The following is a 22,642-nucleotide window of genomic DNA, read 5'->3' as shown; positions in this document are numbered from 1 at the left end:
TTGAATTGTACACCATTAAAACGGTTTCACTATTTAAACTCTTTTTAAAAACATTAAGGGTGAATTTTATGATATTTAAGTTATAAATCAATAAAGCTTCTTTAACAACTAAGGAGACTAGGGGCGCCTTGGTAGCTCAGTCAGTTAAGCGACCGACTCTTGATTTCGGCTCAGGTCACAATCTCACAGTTTTGTGAGTTCAAGCCCCGAATCGGGCTCTGCAGGCTGATTGGGTGCAGAACCTGCTTGGGATTCTCTCTCTCCCTCTCTCTCTATCCTTCCCCTGCTCACGCTCTTTCTCAAAATAAATGAAAAACGTAAAAAAATAAAAATTAAAAAAACATATAAAAACCAATGAGAATTTAATGGCTTATGTAACGGAAATATCTAGAGATAAGTTGCTTCTGTGAGGATCCATCCAGCAGCCCAAACATTATCACCAGTACCTGATTTCATTCTCCCCTTGATCTGCCTTTTGTGGTCTTGGCTTCACCCTCAGACCACCATGTCAGTAACTTAGCAGCTCCAGGCATGCCCATCTTGTCAGCATAAAAAGGCAAGAGCCATTCAAGATGTCATAATCTCTTCTCGCAACATCCATAGGACAAAGAAAGTTTCTCTTTCTCAGAAGTTCCAGAAAATGTGTGCTTAAATTTTACCAATGCCTCACTGACACTGCTTGAGTTTTGCTCCCACTCTGCATGGAGAAATGGGGCAAATGATAGTCTTAAGTCAATCTGATGCCAGAGCCCCAGAGTCAATCCTACCCAAACTACATGGCTGAAGGTTGGGTAAGGGCAGCTTCCTAAAAAAAGGTGGGATCTTGTCACCAGAAATTGTGGAAACTAAAGTTGAGGAGTTAACATCAACCTGAATTACACACACACACACACACACACACACACACACACACACAACACACACGGAGCCAGAGTCATTGTGGACTAAAGAATACAAGCAACAGTTATTTACAAATTGATTTTCCATATTTGATGCAAGACAGAGGTACTCATGTTTGTAAATGGAGCACTGGACATACAACTGGGTCCATAAGAGCTTCTCAATTGATTTTGAATGAATGAACAAACAAATAAGCCAACGACAACAAATTAATAAATGAAAGAAATTGGCTATCTTGATGGTAAAGAACCCAGACTCTCTTTTGGTTCTTTTTTCTTCTGTCTCCTTCTTCTCTCTACTTGGCCAATCACCATGAGTCCAGTAAAGCATTCAAAAGTTAGAAAGAATTGGACAAGGAGAGTTTCAAATCTCTGTATGTTTTGGTCCTGAAAAGCACTCTGATGACAAACTCACAGTTGAGGAGGTTTATATCATTGGCTACAAAAAGGTTTAGAGAGTCTTAGTTGGTTTCAATCTGCAACACAGGGGAGATGTTGGTACAATGTCAAGGCAACTATTGACTCTTCCTAACCCTACTTCTAAAACCTGCATAGGCATTGGTTCCAGAGATTTCTGAGTTATCTGTCATCCCACACTGCCTCCTAAGCCAGGTCTTAGTTTCTGACCGGATATCCACTAGTTTATAAGTATTGCTGAGTATTACCTTAACCTAACAGAAATCACCAAATGTATAACAAACGACATGAAAGACAGAAGATCAAAGCATGTCTTCTATCATTAGAATCCTGACCAAGAGTATGTACACTTACAATTTCTATTTTGACCTTCATCTCAAGCTGGAGATAAATTGGGCAAGCATTACTAACTTCATTATACAGATTAGGAAACTTAGGCTCAGAAAATGTTTGCCCTATTTTTAATTGGTGACAAAGCAGGGACCAGAACAGGTTCCCCCCTATAAATACAGGTGGATCCCTTTAAATACAATGTATTACCACCAAACCAACATCCAGTGTACTGAAAATTAAGATGTTTTCCTGATACTTAACAGAAGCATTTGCAATGACCCCACATTTTTGCTTGATTAATAACTAAGTAATATAGAATTTATAAAATCACATCAACCATTTCTGTTGCAATGCTAGGCATTCAGTAATTACTGAATGCCTAGATTCATTCATATAAGAATGACAGATTCATTCATATAAGAAGTGATCATAAGGTCATAAAACAGACAAAGCCAATTAGTTGTCAACCCACCTTTCAAACCCATGTCCTTGGACCTTTAATGTCTTAGTCTAGCCATCTGAGCTCTCCGTGGTCTTTGCAATAAAAAGATACTGAAACACTTCTTTTTTTTTTTTTTTAATGACTTAGATTTAATCATTGGAAGAGAAACACTTGTAAATCTACAGGTACACTGAGTATGTGTATGATATACACTGCATATGTATATGATACACTGTATATGATAGATTGGGGGTTTTTCCTCAAGTACTGAGCAAACTTTGTGCTTAAAAAAAGAATTCACTGTGTTACTGATAATCGAAAATGAATTTACTTAGTTGGGTAGCTTTAATTAGTTTGCTGGTGCTCCAAAGACTTTTGGGCGAATGGGATTTTTTTTCTAATACCTGTAATGCATACAAGCGTTAAATCAAAGCTGACTACAGCAAAATCTAATTCTAAAGGCCCTAGAGTAAAATCACGATAAAATAAGTTACACCACAACCACTTCATCAAAATAGAAGGAAGTCTACGAATAGTCCAACAGCTATCACTACTATGATTTTTCCAAGAAAGAAGAGTTTAAATTTTCTAACAAATCCCACATTTGTTGCATTCCTATGGCTTTTAGTTTGTCCAAAAGGATTATTTTTTCTTTTTCTAGATATTTTAGAGAGAGAGCATGCACAAGCAGGGGACAGAGGCAAAGGGAGAGAGAGAATTTTAAGCAGTCTCCATGCTCAGTGCAGAGTCCCACATGGGGCTTGATCCCACAACCCTGGGACCATGGCCTGAGCCGAAATCAAGAGTCAGATGCTCAACTGAATGAGTCACCCAGGCACCCCCAAAAGGATTATCAATTTTAAAGCACATCAATTTAACAAGTGTTTAATAAAAGACTAGTGAGAAACATACAAAAACTAGAAGAGAGGCAACACTTTCATGGAGGCATTATAGATTATTTATTTTTCTTTTTAAATTTGAATTGAATGCTGTTATAAGATTGTTATTTACTAAATAAAAAGCAAGAAAATTGCCAGCTTTATGAGGGACAATGTCTCAGCTTTGGGGTAGAGAATTAGGATAATTATGAACACTGCTTGGAAGTGTCAACCCTGCACTCACCTGTTCTTTGACCCATGAGAATCTTCTCCATTTCACTGGGCCTGAACATCTCTGGCAATAAAATGATGATAAAGAAAATGACCTATTCTACCTCATATATTAGAAGAACATAAAAATATTAATACCTATATGCAGTTATTAAATTCAGTCAAAGAAGGTTTGGGAAGTTGGAACTTACTTTTGAGACACGAATAGGCAAAAGTGAGGGAGGGAGAGGGATTGAACAAATTCCATCAGGCACACTGGACATGCTCCCACAATTTCAATTGCAGGCAACATCCAGAGACACAAGTGTTGATGCTCCCCCACACCATCCCTCCAAAAATGCAAATACTGAAACCTGTAAAATGCCAAATGGTGTTTATAATAGGTAAATTAAAATTGTATAAAAGTCAAAACTAGGATTATAGAGACTGGAGTCAGAAAACCTTGGTTCAAAAAACTATACATAAAATTTCCTTAAACTGATACAGGATATCTATCAAAGAAAGAAAGAAAGAAAGAAAGAAAGAAAGAAAGAAAGAAAGAAAAGAAAAGAAAAGAGAAAGAAAGAAAACCTATTGCAAATATTCACACTTAATGGTGATATGCTGAAGGTTTCCCTTTAAGATTGGGAATGAGAAAAGAAAGATCTCTATCACTACTTATATTTAGAGATTCTAGCCAGTGCAGTAAAGCAAAAAGAAAAAAAAAGAAACAGACGAAGAGAGGAAGAGAGGAGGGAAGGAAGGAAGGAAGAAAGGAAGGAAGGAAGGAAGGAGAATAAGAAGTGATATCTCATTATGATTTATTATTATTATTTTATTTGAGAGAGAGAGAACATGCACACAAATCGGGGAGAGGGGCAGAGGCAAAAGAGCGAGAGAGAACCCCAAGCTGGCTCCATGCTCAGTGTGGAGCCCGACACAGGGCTTGATCCCATGACCCCGGGATCATGACCAGAGCCGAAATCAAGAGTCAGACACTGAACCAACTGAGCCACCCAGGCAGCCTCTCATTGTGGTTTTAATATGTATTTCCCTGATGATTAGTAACGTTGAGCATCTTTTCATTTGTCTTTTGGCAGTCTATATATCTTCTTTGGAAAAATGTCTATTCAGGCCCTCTGCTCATTTTTTAATCACATTGTTTGTTTTTCTGGTGTTGAGTTGTATTACTTCTTTATGTATTATGGATATTAACCCCTTATCAGACATATCATTTGAAAATATCTTCTCTCATTCTGTAGGTTAAAATATCACTTTACGCCTGTCAGAATAGCTAACATCGAAAACATAAGAAATAACAAGTGTTGGCAAAAATGTGAAGGAAAAGGAAATCTTGTGCACTGTTGGTGGGAATGCAAACTGGTGCAGCCACTGTGGAAAACAGTGTGGAGGTTCCTCAAAAGATTAAAAATAGAATTACTGTATGATCCAGTAATGCCACTACTGGGTATTACCAAACAAAAACACTAATTTGAAAAGATATATGCACCCCTATGTTTATTGCACTATTAGGTACAAGAGCTAGGATACGGAAACACCCCAGATGTTCGTTGACTGATGGATGGATAGAGAAGATGAGGTATATATATATATATATATATATATATATATATATATATATATATACAACAGAATATTACACAGCCATTAAAAAAATGAAATCTTGGGGCTCTTGGGTGGCTCAGTAGGTTAAGCGTCCAACTTCGGCTCAGGTCATGATGTCACAGTTCATGGGTTCGAGCCCCACGTTGGGCTCTGTGCTAACAGCTCAGAGCCTGGAGCCTGCTTTGGATTCTGTGTCTCGCTCTATCTATCTGCCCCTCCCTCAGTCACATGTTCTTTCTCTCTCTCTGTCTCTCTCTCTCAAAGATAAAGAAACATTAAAAAAATTTTTAATGAAATCTTGCCATTTGCAACAACATGGATGAACCTAGAGGGTATAATGTCAAGTGAAATAAGTCATCCAGAGAAAGACAAATACCATATGATTTCATTTATATCTGGAATTTAAGAAACAAAACAAAGAAAAAAAGAGACAAAAAAACAAACTCTTAAATACAGAGAACAAACTGGTGGCTGCCAGAGAGATGGTGGGTAGGAAGATGAGTGAAATAGAGGATTAAGAGTACATTTACTGTGATAAGTACCGAACAATGTATAGACGTGTTGAATCATTGTATTGTACACCTGATAGTAATGTAACACTCTATGTGAATTACACTTCAATAAAAAGAGAAAAAAGGAAAGAAATGAATGGTATAAGGACTAAAAAAATAAAATAAAATTGCTGTTACTATTTGCAGATACTATCATGTGTAGGTAGAAAACACAAGAGAATCTACATATGATTTGTTGTACTTAATAAGTGTATTTACTAAGTTACCTAGATAAACGGTCAATGTAAAAGTTAATTAATTATAATAATTGTATCTACAAGCAAATAGAAGATAATATTTTAAATGATATCTGCCTTTAAAAAAACTTAAAAACCTAGGAACGAATCTAATAAAAGATGCAGAAGACCTCTATATAGAAACCTGTAAAACGTAGATCAGAAGAGTTAATGGTGTAAAGATGTCAGTTGTCTCCAAATCCCAGCGGGATTTTTTTTTAATTATAGAAATCGACAACTGATTCAAAATTTTATGTGGAAATGCAACAGGCCGAGAATAAGTAATACAATCTTAAAGCAGATCAAAATTGGAGTTACAGCAAGAGTTATGAAGCTACAGTAATTGAGACAAACTAGACAAATAGGCCAGGGAAGCAGAAGAGGAGTCCAGAAACAGGCCCACAGTTCTGTGGAGAACTGACTTATGTCAAGAGTGGCACAGCATAGCAGCGGGGAAAATGTTTTACTTTCAGTAACGGTGCTGAGTAGATTGGATGGTTTGATTGGGGGTAGGGGGGACCTGACCTCTATCTCATAGACAGAAACACAAAGACTGCCTACACGTCCAAGAAAAAACTGCAGACGATCCAGTAGAAAATTGAGCAAAACTTTTAAAAAGGAAGATATTTGAATTGCCAACAAACATATGCAAAGGTGTTTAATTTTATTAGTCATCAGGGAAATGCAAATTTTAAAACCGGTATGACATCAGTACATCAAAGTGGTGAAGGTAAAAGGAACGTGCTGTAAAGAATGGGGAGCAAAAAAAAAAAAAAAGAATGGGGAGCATCTAGAATGTTTATACGCTGCTGGTGTGAATATATAAACCTCAAATCAGGCCAAACCTGCCTATAATGTTAGAAATCTGGATACGGTTGCCTCTGGGGAGAAGGTAATGGGATAGAGACGGGGAAAGAACACAGGTGGGAAGGGTAGGAGCCTTGGGGGTGCAGTTCTATTCCTGGGTAATATATTTCTTGATCTATATGGTGATTATCCATCTGTGTTCACTTTGTGATACTTCATCAAGCTGTACACTTAAGACTTGTAAACACGTCCCTGTATACACACTTCAATTATTAAGTTTATATAAAAACCGACTCCGGTTTTAAGAACTCGAGATTGCAGCCATCAAAACCAGACAGACTATGACGCAGGCTGACATGAATTTTCTCAAAATTTTGTGACCTTAAAGCATTGTTTTAATATGAGGACAATATCCCTTGGTTCCCCAGTTCCTTAAAAGCTTCTTCTAGCATCTCCTAGGCAAGACTTCTCAAAGTTGTGTTGCCTTTAACAAAACTAAGAAATCTGGCAACTGTGGAAGTGTGAAGCATTTAGTCCTTTTCTTCAAATGCTCCTCCAGACCTTGAGCAGTAGATACAACTAGTTGAGGAGAGAAGGCACTGAAAGACCATTAGATCTCAGCATGGGAAGGGACCCCAGAAGTCATTAGCCTAACCTTATTCCACACACAGGAGGCATCCTGCAGCACTGAGGCATGTAGTCATTTAGCGTCTGCTTAAACATCTTCAAAGTCAGGAAGCGAAGGCAGTCTATTTCCTGGATGAAGAGGTTTCCACGTCTGCAGGTCAGTCTATGAAAAGCTCCTAATCCAGCTCTCTTTAACTCAGACCCCTTAGATAAAAAAGAACAACCTCTCTCTAAATAACAGCACTTCAAATACAAGAAGCAGACGCCATGTTCACCAGAGAGTTTCTCTTCTGTACGCTGAACATCTCAGTCCCTTCAACCCTTCTCACGCTAAATCAGACACTGTCATATTGGAGAGAAGACTTTTGAATCAATTTGATTCAGTCTGTCAGAGATCCGGGTTAAGGATAAAATCCAGCTATGGGAGATGACCACAGCCAACAGCAATTTTGTGGGTAAGCAGAAGAGGTTATTGCCTGCTCTACGTCATTTGAGGAGCAGATAAATTTTCTGCGAATAAAACATGTTCCCCACTTGCCTACTTTGAAACCTGAAATTTTCATATCAATCATAACTTTGTGTTAAGGCATCAAAGATTGCTATGAAAAAAAAAATGTTATAGAGTAGCCAAACACGAACATCAAAGAAGAAACTAGCTCTGGAGATGAGATAGAAGACTGAGGAAACACATGAGGGGGCAGGTGTATTAGAGGAGGGTGAGAAGGTCAGAAAGTACTGGAGAACGAAGCAGCCCAAGAGGACAAGACAGTTAGGGTGCCAGAGGATGGTGCACCTAGGAACCTGGACTAATGAAGATATAAACACCTAAAAAGAAAATGAAACTGAAAACCGGAAGAGAAATGGACAGCTTGCCAAGAGCAGCTCTTCTCAAAGGCACAGACAAGTGATCTTCTCCCCTGAGAAAGTCCAAGAACTAGTGGGAGGCTCAGAAGCAACAGCATGGAACATCTCTCCCTTTCTCCCTATCTCTCTCTCTCTGTCTCTCCCTCCCCCCTCCCTCATCTACACTCCCCTCTCCTTTCTTTTTTTTGTCACTATGCAGTTGGCCCACCAGGCACTGTCCCTGTGACTCCCCAGCTTCCATGCCAGTGACTGGGTAAGTGGGTAAACCACATCAGCCCTAATTTGCATCCTGCTGTCTTGAATTTCATGGGGCGGGGGGGGGGGGGTTGAGGAGCAGAGCGGGGAGGGTTGGGAGGAGACCAGGAAGTCCCATTTGATCTTCTGGTCCAAGTTCTGCCCTTCAACACAGTTAAGTCAAACACATCAAAACAATATGGGAGAAGGCGGCAGTTACTGGGCAATTAAGAAAGCCGCATTTCAAACCCATATGGCTCAGATGGTTCTTGATTGGTGATAACTCAAATACATAGCAAAAGTGGACGGTTGACACCCTTAACTTCCAACTGTAGTATACTGATGAACGAAATTAGTTTTTTTACAAGGTCTTTCCTCCATAAACATTTAAACAAAAGTCTTCTGGGGACAATGCTTTGAAACCAAAGAGACTGTATAAGGCAGAGATTTCAGCCTCTGTGGAACTGATTTCATAGCTAATATACAGAGAGAATGCCTAAAACATTTGCAAGGAGGGATAAGGGATGCACAGATTCACACAATAAGTAAGTGGCTGGAAATAGAACACATGTATCTACCTCTTGGTCTAGAGTAGAACACTATTGGTAGAACTAGTAGAGTAGAACTAGAACACTAGTTCTAAACAACATGCTCCTGCCTTAAAGACCACTGGGACTTGGCATCGTAGGCCTGCCACCAGTTAAGGTGATGTGTGCCACAGGATCCCTGAATGGCAAGGTATGGGAAACCATCCACTCTAATCTGTTTACATGTAAATATACAGAGAAATAGAAATCTGATTCTGTTCATCCCACAAATCCCTTGGTTTGGTGCACCCACACCTGGAACCATATGCAATGAATTAAATTAAGAGCAACTGTTGATTTAATGGTGGATTTGGAATTTTTTTAAATCAACCGTGGCTTTCTTTAGCCAACTCTGCTCTTAAAAAGATAATTACACTTCAAGATGGGAGACATTAACCATATCCTTAGGTAATGGATTTTGAACTTTACTAGATTTATGGCTGCTTCCTATTTAAAGATACTGAGCTCAGAAGATTGCAAAGTTAAGTAGAAACGACAATTATCCGTCTTCTGTTTCACTGAAAGACTTTGGAAGCTGGAAATTAATCAGAAAGGTTACTTTTTTCTTTTCTTTTTTAAAGAAAGAAATTTGGAGCACAAAAATCATTGAAATTTAGAACTTTCTAGCAAAAACATTCAGAATCATTTTGTCATAGCTGAGAGAACAATCGACAGAATACTTACGCACTTTATATGCATTTTAACTTAATCATTACAACAACCTATACGGTTGGCATATAGCCCCGTACTCTAAATGAAAAAAAAAAAAAAAAAAAAAGCTTCAGAGATGTTATGTAACTCTCCCTAGGACACGTAGATGGTAAGTGGAAGAAACTGAAGTTCAAATTCAGATCTGTCTCGTGCCAGAGGCTGCATTCCTAACTCCTATGAATCTCACCCCTTTCTTCCCTATCCTAAAAGCCTTTGCCGGTTACTCTCTATCATACCATCCTTCCTTCATGAGAATTCTGATCATCTATAATTGTCTTGCTCATTATCTTGCTTGTTAATCTGTATTCTCCCGAAGGTGGGGGGTGGGGGGAGCTCCATAAGGGAAGGGACTTTATCATCAAGTCTGCTGTTACCTCCAGGTCCTAGCACGTAATAGTCATTCAATAAAATGATTTTTGATTTAATAAATATTCTCGCTCAAAAATATTGGTCAAGGTAGGAAAAAGAACTAGAACTCAAATAGCTACTGTCTCCAAGATCAATGCTTATTCCACAGCCACAGCTGTTTGTGCACTTGAGACTGGAAAGCCTTTTCCGCGCACTTTTTAAAGCCAATGATGCCAACATCTGACCTCTTTACGTGCCTTCATAACAACCCTCCAAACATCTCTGGCTAAACACCTCTGTGAACACGAAACTGTTCCGGGTGTATAAATAACTTACAAACTCTGGTCCCTGATCCCAAAGGGTTCATAGTCAAGCTAGAAAGACAAGAAATACGTTTTTAAAAAGCAACTGCAAAGCCATCTATTCTAAGTATCCAGTGAGCAGCTGTTTATGACAAAGTTTATCTTTTCTGCAGAAATTTCAGTTCCAGGGAAACCTAAAGCATCGCTAAGGTGAGGAGAAAGGAAGACTCCAATTTGCCAGCTCTGACATCCTCAGCACCTGCTGTTAATCACACACATGCACTCAGGCGTGATTTAGTGGCTCCTGTGATTGGCCATTTCAATTGCTGTCTCTGTAGATCACTGTCCCAGCTGAATATCCAGGGACCACATTCATCAAAAGCATAATTTGGGCGGAACGTGACTGTTTTTCCAAAACTGGAAGGATGGCATCAGCAAGAAAAATTGGCAGTATCTTTAAAGAAAGTTGGTTGTCTCCAAAGATAATGGATAGTGGTTTTTATATCTACTATTAAAGGGAAATTATCAGTTCCTCAGGTGTGTTTTTGAAATTATGGGGGTATTTAGTGTTGACCACCCGTGAAAACAACCAAGACACTAAGAATTCAGCCAGTGTCATTCTGGTAGGAGTTCCCAACATCTGAAAAGTAGGCCAGTGAGTTAAGTGATGCCAGCCCCACCCCTCAGCCTCAACAACTGGCCCAAGCAGGCCTAGTCAGAGTCCTACTCGGATATTTTCTCCTGGAACAGGAAAGGAAGAATCCATCTTCCTGCTTTGTAAGGTGTGAGGATGCGACCAGAGCTCCCTGCAGCTATGTGGAAGGGTCTGAGCAGATGAAGCTAATATGCAGAGAGAATCTAGAATACAAGATAGATACAAAGAGTCAATCCCCCGTTCCAGTCACACAAGTCTCTAGAGCTGCCTCTCCCTACGGCTCTCACATAAGCTACCCAGGACCTTTCCAATACTTCTCCCCTCCGCCTTTTGCTCTTAAGCTAGTTACACTTCAGTTTCCATCACTGGCAACCCAAAGATTCCTAACACAGATACTAGTATCAGGAAGTAGACTGAGACAGATGGCAGAGACTTAAAAGTAGACCAGGCTTGGTTGATAGGACACAGAGGCAGGGAAAATCACACCACTGCCAGCTGGGAAGGTGGCAATCCATCTTACATGAAAACAGAGCGTACATGTTAACTATTACCTTATTATACCTGGGCAGACAGACCATGATAACAGTTTGGTGGCTTCGTAGAAAAATATTAAGAAATCAGAGTATGTTGGGTCCTGCCTTTAGCCTTCAGTAAGGTCCTTCAAATGGAGGGTAACCCTCAATGCAAGACGGCATTTCTTCAAATGGTAGGAAGTAAGTAGATATACAGCACTGTTAAGACAGAGCCCGTTTCTGTCTGTAGCCAGTGATCCAAAGCTGCCAAGGGTCAGAAAACCATGCTACCTGCAAAACTCTTCGGCATGAACCTTCTGCTCTGCAGTGAAGTCATTCCACAAACAAAGAGAGGGTATACCTGGGAGTAACCTAGAAATAAGGAAAACCCGACCACACAGATTTCTCCCAAACAGCTTCTGCTGTGCACAACCCCCTGAAAGAGGGTAGTAATTTTTCACATTGTAAGGTACAAATGATTGGGATGCAAACAGGGGCCAGAGCTCTGTTTTACGCACTCCACCTATTGCTTCAGTTGCCTTAGAGGCAGAGGCCAAGGAGAAATTATTAAAGGGAAGCCATAGGAGGATGTTTCTACCCATAGGGGTATGTTTCTAGAAGATATAAATTTCAGAGGCAGGGTCCAAAGTCAACTATTAGGACTCAACAAGATTTCTGGTTGGTTATAAATCAACAGAGCTCATCAGCATGAACTCAGCTTTGATAGCCCACTAGCCCTTTACAAGAAGGGCTGAAGAAACTCTGAAACTAGAAGCCTGTAACTGCTCCTTTTCTAAGGCAACCCCTGGGTTCCTGTAATCATAATGACAGCAACTGGGCTTCTGGAAGAATACAGCCTCCCATGAGCTGTCTCCCTATCTACTGTGGCCACTAAGAGAAGTGATCAAGGCAAAATTTTGTGGAGACAGAATTCCAAAGATCTAACACTAACCCACTAACCAGGACAGTGAGCCAAAAATAGATATGCTTCACTGGTCCTGTGGAATGAAATATGGAATATTCTTTGGAGTTGTACCCATTTTGTTGCTTATCCTTCCTCCTTTTTTTTCAAACAGGAATTTTTATTTTAGCTACTCTCTTTTTCCTGCATTGTTGTATCTTGGACAGGTTAGAAATAGCTAAACTAGTCTATTGCCCCCAGGATTCAAAATCTGGCATATCATATCTGACCTGAGAGAAAGACATTTCTTCCAAAGCCCTTGGACCTGTTAGTAGATGCAATACTTGATGATACTTTGAAATACCTACTTGAAGGAGCAGTGAGTGTATCTGTGATTACATGCAGACTCACTACTTTATTTAAGCAGCAGGTGGAATTTTACATAAGGAATGAAGAGTGTGGGTGGATGTGTATACACTAGGGAGCCATGGGGAGGACTGTGCTATCTGCAGGGTCACTCATGAAACCTTACTCCCAGCCATAGAAATCGATCCACAATGAGATCCATCAAAGTTATTGTCTAGGTTCTTTCTGCTGGGGCTTGAAGGGCAGATTTCTCTTTCTTCTTTGGTTACAATCAGGAAGAGCGTAATCCCAGAGCTGCTGAAAGACAAAGTCCCCAGTACCCACTAAAGCACCTTTGTGCAAATAGAAAACTGTACCTCCCTCAAATCATTTTACTGGTTTTTGTTAGAGAAGACACTTGAGTGCCATCTGCTGGAAATTTGCCATAATAAAACTATGAATCTACAGTGATATCACGACACTTGGATGCAGCGTAATTGTACACTGCACACGAAACAGTCATGTCCCCCACTACATGGGGAAGTTTGACCCTATCATACCAATACCCCAAAAGAAGCAGATGTGATAAGAATTAAGAAACGCCTGCAGGCTTCAGGTTTCCGTTTCCACTTCTGAAAGTCTCCAGAGTTGGCCTGCACCTGTGGCCTGTTCCAGTTCGTAAACCACTACACGCTCTTCGTAATATATTGCTTTTTTCTTAAGCTAGTAGCTATATACTGAGGTTTTGTTCTTTACAACCAGAAAAGTCCTGGAAAATATCCCCAATTTCACTCATTATCTAGCCATATGACCTTGTAGCTAAGTCATTTGACTTCTGTGAGCCCAGGATTCCTCAGCTATAATTTGGGCAATTATTGGAAGAGAAGCATATGAAATAAACATATGTGAAAGGGCTTTGAAAGTACAATATGCCAAGACAATATTGAAAATGAAGGTGATGATGACGATAATCAGACAGGGCGAGAGAATATGCAAAATCTATTCTTATTATTTTTAGATTTCCTGTCTTTCTTTCCTTTCTTTCCTTTCTTTCTTCACAGCACAGGGGAGTTTTTTAATGTAGAAAGGAAGAAAAAAAGAGTGGAACTTCACTAACTTAAGTCAAAATCAATAGGCATAGGGAGAAGGATTTGTTTGTGACCCTCTGAATAAGAAGAGGCTCAGGAGTCTGTCCTGTCTTCTTCCAAAAGGAAGAATTAAAGATGGATAACAGGGAGATGGTAAGTATGGTCTGTAGCTATAAATATCAGCTCCCATCCAAAATTAATAAATTAAAAGATCAAACCTGAGACGTCTCATTTCCATCATCTCGATGCGTCTGATCAGCTACCTATTACAGGTGTCCCTCGGCAGCTCAACAAGTTGTTGAAAAATACCAATTACTCTCAGAAACAAAAGAGGAAATACAATTAGCAGCTGTTACTAACCCAGGTCAAAGACCTTCACCTATACCAACCAACCACTTTTAGTGGTGATAAAATCATCTGTTAAACAAGCAATCAGGTTGAAAAAAGAAGGCTCTGGCGCCTGGGTGGCGCAGTCGGTTAAGCGTCCGACTTCAGCCAGGTCACGATCTCGCGGTCCGTGAGTTCGAGCCCCGCGTCGGGCTCTGGGCTGATGGCTCAGAGCCTGGAGCCTGTTTCCGATTCTGTGTCTCCCTCTCTCTCTGCCCCTCCCCCGTTCATGCTCTGTCTCTCTCTGTCCCAAAAATAAATAAACGTTGAAAAAAGAAGGCTCTATATAGGGCATAATCTACTAGATTGTTGACCATTGGACATAAGCAGGGACCAATACATCACTGTACTTTGAAACACCAGACTGCACTCTTTCATTAGAATGACCCAATATATTTCATCCTGACCTTATTTTTCCATACCTTAACTAATTCATCTGAGCTTGACAGGTCAATTAATTAGCAATTCTTTACTTAGGTTCACTATTTGCAAAGCCCTGTACTAGACAATTTAGACCCTATAAAAATGAGTAAAGATATGGCCCCTACCTTCAGGCAATTTGAAGTACAAGTGGGGAAAGAAAACAGTCACATATGCAAGTTAAATCTGGTTAGTTTATTCATTCATTCATTCATTCATTCATTCACCATCCATCCATTCAAAAACTATTTATTCAACACTTCTTGGATGCCAGAAGAAAAAAAAAATAAGACAAACATGGCCCCTCCCTGATAGAAGTTACACTCTACCCAAGAAAAGCGACATTAAATAAATTTAATTTTAACCTGTAATAAGTGTTAGAAAGGAAAACTACATGATGCCTTGAGTACAAAAACATTTTTTTCTGAGAAAGTCAAATTTAGGTTGAAGATCTGAAGGATGAGTGGCAGTTGGCCAGGTGAAGGGAAAGGAGTAGACTATTTTGGGTAAATGGAAAAGCATATGTGAAGAAACTACAGTGAGAGAGAGCTCAGACTATCAGAACTAATTAAAAGGAGAGCAATATGGCTAAAGCACAGGGACAGAGGAGAAGAGATCAAGATGCAGCTGAAGGGCTGGACAGGGGCCAGATGGTTTCATCGGCCGTGTTAAGGCTCTTATCCTAATGGCAATTAGAAGCCATTCAAGGATTTTAAGAAGAGGAGTGTCATAATCACACTTGCATTTCTAAAGCTCAGTCTAGCTGCCTGTGTCAAGAATGAATTGAAGGACGGCAAGAGTGGATTTGGGAAGCCAGTCAGAGGAGGTGAACCAAGCTGTGAACACCCAGCTGCAGACGGCCAAGTCACATAAACAGCCACCGCCTCGTTGTGAGCACCAGTCGCTTTTACATTCTGAACCCCTTAGGTTAGAGGGAAAAACTCTCCAGGCATCCAAAAATGAAACTCAGAACACATTTTCCCTTAGAAACAATGCTATAAAAGGCAGTTGGGTTCCACAGTTTAATTAATACTTTACTTTAACTTTTATGGTGACTTTGCTTTTTCATTCTTGAGCAGCTTTATAATTGAGGGACTTGGAGTACTTCAAAAGATTCCCAGCAAAAGGCTATGAACATAAGAAAGCGTTTAAATATTAGTTCTGTGGTATAGGCAAGAGAAGCTAACACTGACTTTAAGTATACCTAGAGGCTTTTATGCAGATAACAAACAGATATTAAGAAGTACAGTTTCATGTTATTTATCACGTCAGATTCTTGCCCATGCTTAGAAAATCACTGAAGCTACAAGGTTTTCTGAAAGAGACAGAAAGGGGAATGGTCCAGTGTGTGTGGATGGAGGAGTGGGCCTCAAAGTGAGGTGTTGGTATCCCCTAGGGCACCGTAGTCCAAATCCGACTCTGGGTGGGTGCAACACACCAGAACACACAGTCTGGTGAACAGAGGACAGGGTTAGGCTTTGTTGCCTGAGCCCTCTTGACTGGGCCCCCTCAGGAGTACACAATCTGTACAAAATGCAGCATCCCACACCTTGTAGACAAGATGGCACATTCTCTGAGGCAAAGAAGGGAAAGATAAGCTACCTGTGCCACAGTGGTTCAGAGCAGGAACTCTGGAGCCGCTACATGGTTTTGAATCCTGGTTTACTAGCTGTGTGACCATGAGTAAGTTCCTTAATCTCTCTGTTCCTTGGTCTTTCCACCTATAAAAATGGGAAAAATAATAGTACCTACCTTCAAAGTTAATTACAAGAATTGAGTTAATATTTGATGCACCGTAATAACTTTTTATTTACATTCACATGTGTGTTAATTAAATGAAATAAATAAAAACATACAAAGAGTGGGGACACTTTCTCTGAGTGAGGCAAGGCCATTTGCTGTTCAGGCAACCAAATATTTAAGAAGTAATTTTTACAGAATACTGAAAATGGTTTCAGGGCCATCTTGGAAAAAAACCAATGCCTTTCATATAAAAAAAACAGATGCCACCTATGACTATCCCTTGTCTGAAAGACCTTAGAGGCATCCCCCACTTTCTGTGATGTTCTGCCTTTAAGCTATTGTTGGGTCAGGAATATCTTCAGCTGCAGCTGCTACAAGGAAAGCTGAATTCAGTAGACAGCCAAAATTTAGAGCAACATCACTGTTCCCCTCTCCTGAAGTCACCTGAATTCATGCTGAACACAGAAGAATAATTCCTGCCTCCCCAGATGGTGAACAGATTCATGCTCTTTTAAAAATGCTCATCTCACTCAAATGTTTCTCAGCAGGAAGTGTCTACCTGCTGCCAGAATACTCAGAGGATTAAGGAAGATTGTATGCATACACTAATGGCTACATTTACTCAACAGTTATGGGAGAAATGAATATTTCAACACAAAACAACACTTCCACCTTCCCATTACCAATTCAATTATTCCCACACCAAACTACATTCCCCACTAGGAAAGATGACTACATTATCCTCACTGATCTATCCGCAACAATTAAGGAAGACCCAGGCAACCGGCAAACACACGTACCCCTCACCTATTTAAGCTACCTTCATCTGCCTTTTAGCACCAAGAAAGCTAAAGGAAAAGGGGAAATTAACAACAACAAAAACAAAACAAGACAAAACCCTGGCTGTCAATACAATCTGCAGTGACCTAAACCCTCTATAAGACATTAGTGACATTCACCACAGGGAACACCTGGTCTAGTAAAAAGTCAATGCCACAGTGTGGCACCTGGTTCCCACACTTCCATGTCTTTTCTTTGAAAATGACCCTTCTGTCCATCTTCATTTTCGTGTCAAATTTGAGATTTAGATTCTAGGAAAAGGACTAGGTTCAGGAGTCACTTTAATATAAACCACTCGAAGGCTCTAACAGCCAAGGTTTGATGCATCAAGTATAAAGGACTCTAGTTGTTTTGAGCAGGAAGGGATTCAATGAAGAAAATTCCATTTACTGACTTGATGAAAGGGCTAAAGGAGCAGGTTCTCAGATGGGCCTCCAGGAATGACTCCCAGAACAATATAAAACTGATCTATCTCTGAGGCTGCCACCGGCGATATAAATACAAAATCGATCATATCCCTGTGCCTGGAGTCCAAGAATCAAAGAGTGGGATCAAGAAGACATCGCCGTCCTAACTACCCCTCCATACTCAGGAAGCTGGAGGTTAGACATTGGAACACTGATGCAGAAAGAGCTCACATTTCCCCTTCCTTGCTTGAGGCAGAAAACAGACAAAAGAGGCAGGAAAATGGCCTCTCTGCCTTCCTCCCACGGTCTATATCTTAGCACAAGTGCATCTATTCATCAGAATCTATTTCACATACAGAGCCATAATTGTAAAGAGCCATTGGAAATGTAGCTTTTAGCTTTCTGACCCCTCCAAAATGGAGGGTGAAGTAAAAATGGAGGTTGACTAACTCAATCAACAGAATCTACCACATGACTTCTACAAACTTCCAAAAACATGGTCACTACCCTAGTGGTCAAATACATGGAAATGTATGATCAGAGAGTATTCTTTTGCATTAAGCCTTAACCTTTCCATGAACCATAGGAACAACTCCTGAAACAAGTACAACTTTAAGCCTCTAGCACTTTAGTGTAGATTAGTATATTTAATTACTTTCCAGAGTCCAGAAGATACGAAGGCAGCAGTCTCTACTCAGGGGAAGAAGAGAGACTTAGAACCAAAAGAGAATAAATGTGGATATAGGGAGAGGGCAGGGACTGGGGGTAGACTGAGGGCAGACAACTGAGGATTAGGCCAGTGTGGCAAGAAATACGCTCTGTCACACAGGCACTGGGGGTTTCTCAGAATCAGGAATGAGAGAAGAGAATGTGTGCACCCTCATCATGGGACACTCTCCCCGCTCGGATCTGAACAGACACCCCATCCACATCTTCACCTGAGGACTAGGTAGGCCCAAAGGACATTTCCACAAAAACACGAGGTAGGTCCCAAAGGTGGCAATCAACGTCAGCAGTTCCAAACTATAGACCCACAGAACAAATCTACTCTCTAGTGTATTTTATTTGTCCAGGCCAGGGTTTGCTTGAAAACTGTGATTTGATTGCCTTTAGGTAGGACGTGCACCCTCCATTTCAAAGCATGTCCTTACCTTTATCATTTTTATCTAGTAGCTTCTCACATTGACGTCATCTTCCTGGCTACCCCTGGCCTGTTCTTTTTCCTCCTTATGGGAGAAATGAAGAGCCAAGGTCCAATAAAAATAAATAAAATCATCAAGGCCAATGGATAAGTGTGGGAACATAAATGAGAGACATAGCCAAGAATGAGAAAAAGGGGCGGATCAAAGCCGGAAGCTGCACTCTGCCACAGACACCATTTACTCTTTGCTAGTGGGACCACTCTTTGCATAGTGCCTGGGTGTATTGCTGTGGTTTAGAGACACAGAGTCCCTGTGAGCCCCTAGGATCTGGGAGAGAACATTCTACATACACATCAGGAAGGCCCTTGGAGGTTCTGGACCATTTCCAGGTAAGATGAGTCACCTTTGCTCTCACTGTCAATTAAAGAAGGGAGGAGCCCACTGGCCAGGAGCCTGGGAATTTGTCCTGCCTCATGGGTAGAGCAACCCAGGTCTGTTCACCTGGCGACCAGATATTAAGTTGTCTATGGGGCTGGGGCAAAGCCCAAAGTAAGCCATGATAATTATCCAGCCTGGCTATTCTCTGCCTGGGCTCCTCTTAGAGGCTCCTCCTACTCCCAGGGAACTATAAACCAGTTAACAACTCAACTGTAATTAATAAGCTCCTTAATGAAGATATAAATGCCCACATTTTTATCCTTTACGATGTACTTTGGACTCTTTTTTCCCTTAAATAGCTTAACTGATGTCTCTGCTTCCTCGTTTTTCAATTCCCACTTTCACATTGGTTTCTGATCTCTAAATAACAGCCACTATCTGTCTTGACTCTTCAAATCCATCTCATTCACTGCCCCCCTGCTCTTTGCTCCTTATTTTTCAGGATGTCTTGTGTGCTCTGTAGAAGCTCCATTGCCAACCTATGAGAACAGGAAAACCCACTAAGGTTTTCTTCTTTTTTTAATTAATTTATTTTTTTCAGGAATACATTTTAGTGATTTATCACTACATGTAATACCTAGTGCTCAACAAGTGTCCTCCTTAATGCCCCTTGCCCTTTTAGCCCATCTCCCCCCACCCAACACCCTTCCAGCAATCTTCAGTTTATTTTCTGTATTTAAGAGTCTCTTTTGGTTTGTCTCTCTCTCTCTATTTTTATATTATTTTTGCTTCCCTTCCCTTATATTCATCTGTCTCATGTCTTAAATTCCACATATGACTCAAATGATATTTGTCTGTCTCTGACTCATTTCTCTTAGTATAATACACTCCTCTAGTTCCATCCCCATTGTTGCAAATGGCAAGACGTCATTCTTTTTGATTGCTGAGTAATATTCCATTATATATATACCACATCTTTATCCATTCATCAGTCAGTGGACATTTGAGCACTTTCCATACTATTGGCTATTGTTGATAGTGCTGCTATAAACATTGGGGTGCATGTGCCCCTTCAAAACAGCACACCTGTATCCCTTGGATAAATACCTAGCAGTGCAATTGCTGGGTCGTAGGGTAGTTCTATTTTTAACTTTTTGAGGAACCTCCATACTGTTTTCCAGAGTGGCTGCACCAGCTTGCATTCCCACCAGCAGTGCAGAAGAGATCCTCTTTCTCTGCATCCTCGCCAACATCTGTTGTTGCCTGAGTTGCTGATTTTAGCCATTCCGACAGGTGTGAAGTGGTATCTCATTATGGTTTTGATTTGTATTTCCCTGATGATGAGTGATGTTGAGCATATTTTCACGTGTCTGTTAGCCATCTGGATGTCTTCTTTGGAAAAGTGTCTATTTATGTATTTTGCCCATTTTTTCACTGGATTATTTAGTTGTGGGGTGTTGAGTTTGATAAGTTCTTCATAGATTTTGGATACTAACACTTTATCTGATATTTGCAAATATCTTCTCCCATTCTGTCAGTTGCCTCTTAGTTTTGTTAATTGTTTTCTTCACTGTGCAGAAGCTTTTTGTCTTCATAACGTCCCAGTAGCTCATTTTTGTTTTTGTTTCCCTTGCCTCTGGAGATACGTCAAAGAAGAAGTTGCCGCAGTCAAGGTGAAAGAGGTTGGTGCCTGTTTTCTCCTCTACGGTTTTGATGGCTTCCTGTCCTACATTTAGGACTTTCATCCATTTTGAGTTTATTTCTGGGCATGGTGTAAGGAAGTGGTCCAGGTTCCTTCTTCTGCATGTTGCTGTCCAGTTTTCCCAACACCATTTGCTGAAAGGAGTGTCTTTTTTCCATTGGATATTCTTTCCTGCTTTGTCAAAGATTAGCTGGCCATATGTTTGTGGGTCCACTTTTGGGTTCTCTATTCTGTTCCATTGATCTATGTGTCTGTTTCTGTGCCAGTACCACACTGTCTTGATATTTACAGCTTTGTAATACAGCTTGAAGTCCGGGATTGTGATGCCTCCGGCTTTGATTTTCTTTTTCAGGATTGCTTGGACTATTTGGGGTCTTTTCTGGTTCCATACAAATTTTAGGATTGTTTGTCCTAGCTCTGTGAAGAATGCTGGTGTTATTTTGATAAGGGTTGCATTGAATATGTAGATTGCTTTGAGTAGTATCAAAAATTTAACAATATTTGTTCTTCCAATCCATAAGCATGGAATAATTTTTCATTTTTTTGGTATCTTCTTCAATTTCTTTCATAAGCTTTCTGTAGTTTTTGGTGTATACATTTTTTCACTTCTTTGGTTAGGTTTATTCCTAGGTATTTTATGGGTTTTGGTGCAATTGTAAATGGGATCGATTCCTTGATTTCTCTTTCTGATGCTTCACTGTTGGTGTGCAGAAGTACAACCAGTTCCTGTACATTGATTTTATATCCTACAACTTGGCTGAATTCATGTATCAGTTCTAGCAGTTTCTTGGTGGAGTCTTTGGGGTTTTCCACATAAAGAATCATGTCATCTCCGAAGAGTGAAAGTTTGACTTCTTCCTTGCTGATTTGGATGCCTTTTATTTCTTTGTGTTGTCTGACTGCTGAGGCTAGGACTTCCAACACTATATTGAATAACAGTTGCGACAGCAGACATCCTTTTTCGTGTTCCTGACCTTAGGGGGAAAGCTCTCAGTTTTTCTCCACTGAGGATGAGATTAGCGGTGGGTCTTTCATATACGGCTCTTATGATCTTGAGGTATGATCCTTCTATTCCTACTTTCTTGAGGGTCTTTATGAAGAAAGGGTGCTATATTTTGTCAGATGCTTTCTCTGCATCTATTGAGAGGTTCATGTGGTTCTTGTCCTTTCTTTTATTAATGTGATGTATCACATTGATTGGTTTATAGATATTGACCAGCCCTGCATCCCAGGTATAAATCCCACTTGATCATGGTGAATAATTCTTTTAATGTATTGTTGGATCTGGTTTGCTAGTATCTTGTGGAGAATTTTTGCATTCATGTTCATCAATGAAATTGGTCTGTAGTTCTCCTTTTTAGTGGGGTTTTTGGTTTTGGAATCAAGGTAATGCTGGCCTCGTAGAATGAGTTTGGAAGTTTTCCTTCCATTTCTATTTTTTGCAACAGTTTAAAAATAATAGATGTTAAATGGGAACCCTCTTGCACTGTTGGTGGGAATGCAAACTGGTGCAGCCATTCTCGAAAACAGTGTGGAGGTTTCTCAAAAAATTAAAAATAGATCTATCCTATGACCCAGCAATAGCACTGCTAGGAATTTACCCAAGGGATACAGGAGTGCTGATGCATAGGGGCACTTGTACCCCAATGTTTATAGCAGCACTCTCAACAATAGCCAAATAATGGAAAGAGCCTAAATGTCCATCAACTGATGAATGGATAAAGAAATTGTGGTTTATATACACAATGGAAAACTACGTGGCAATGAGAAAGAATGAAATATGGCCTTTTGTAGCAACGTGGATGGAACTGGAGACTGTTATGCTAAGTGAAATAAGTCATATAGAGAAAGACAGATACCATATGTTTTCACTCTTATGTGGATCCTGAGAAACTTAACAGAAGTCCATGGGGGAGGGGAAGGAAAAAAAAAAGGTTAGAGAGGGAGGGAGCCAAACCGGGAACAAATTGAGGGTTGATGGGGGGTAGGAGGGAAGGGAGGGTGGGTGATGGGTATTGAGGAGGGCACCTTTTGGGATGAGCACTGGGTG

General features: G+C 40.2%; 2 long non-coding RNA genes across 2 annotated transcripts in view; one reads left to right on the top strand and one right to left on the bottom strand.

The window, feature by feature from the left end:
* The window catches only part of LOC111557049, a 95,492-nt gene that overhangs the window by 15,271 nt on the left and 57,579 nt on the right, over positions 1 to 22,642 (bottom strand). The window lies entirely within an intron of this gene.
* On the top strand, positions 5,173 to 14,355 carry LOC109492464. Its single transcript, XR_002146343.3, has 2 exons — positions 5,173 to 8,143; positions 10,246 to 14,355. It is a non-coding gene; the product is annotated as an uncharacterized LOC109492464 (long non-coding RNA).

The sequence above is a fragment of the Felis catus genome, chromosome D2 (assembly GCF_018350175.1).
Source record: "Felis catus isolate Fca126 chromosome D2, F.catus_Fca126_mat1.0, whole genome shotgun sequence".
NCBI lineage: Eukaryota > Metazoa > Chordata > Mammalia > Carnivora > Felidae > Felis > Felis catus.
This window is presented reverse-complemented; position numbering and strand designations above follow the sequence as displayed.